Source organism: Pteropus vampyrus, unplaced genomic scaffold (genome assembly GCF_000151845.1).
Source record: "Pteropus vampyrus isolate Shadow unplaced genomic scaffold, Pvam_2.0 Scaffold112, whole genome shotgun sequence".
NCBI lineage: Eukaryota > Metazoa > Chordata > Mammalia > Chiroptera > Pteropodidae > Pteropus > Pteropus vampyrus.
Genome location: NW_011888893.1, coordinates 3,559,361 through 3,559,793, shown reverse-complemented (window position 1 = coordinate 3,559,793; position 433 = coordinate 3,559,361). Strand labels below are relative to the sequence as shown.

The window sequence follows — 433 nt, the reverse complement described above, 5'->3', positions numbered from 1 at the left end:
TATTAAAGCTTCACCATTTGCTTGTTCCAGAAAAAAAAACCTTTACGTCGATGTCTAATAAGGAAGAAGAAATGGAAATGCAGCACCGATTTAAAAAGTCAAAATGGGGGGGGAAAAAGAAAAGCACAGGGGGCACCCAGATTTGAACTGGGGACCTGTTGATCTGCAGTCAAATGCTCTACCCCTGAGCTATACCCCCTTCTGCTGGGGTGGGCCTTAATTAATATTTTTCATCTGTACAGCCACACCCAGACTACCTGTAAACCTATGAACTGCCACTTCAGGATGCACCTCTTTGGGGAGCTTCCGGGCCTACTTCAGTGAAAACCCATCAACCTGCTGTACAGCAGGAGATGGGATGACTCCTCAAAAGACCCGCAACAGCATCCTCCTGACCCACAGCCCCTGGGTGTGGGCAGCAGCCTGGACAAGC

The 433-nt window shown here is 48.7% G+C and overlaps 1 non-coding gene across 1 annotated transcript; it reads right to left on the bottom strand.

Moving 5' to 3' along the window:
• Nucleotides 1–127: 127 nt before the first annotated feature.
• TRNAC-GCA lies at nt 128–199 on the bottom strand. Its single transcript has one exon. It is a non-coding gene; the product is annotated as a tRNA-Cys (tRNA).
• Nucleotides 200–433: the final 234 nt, after the last annotated feature.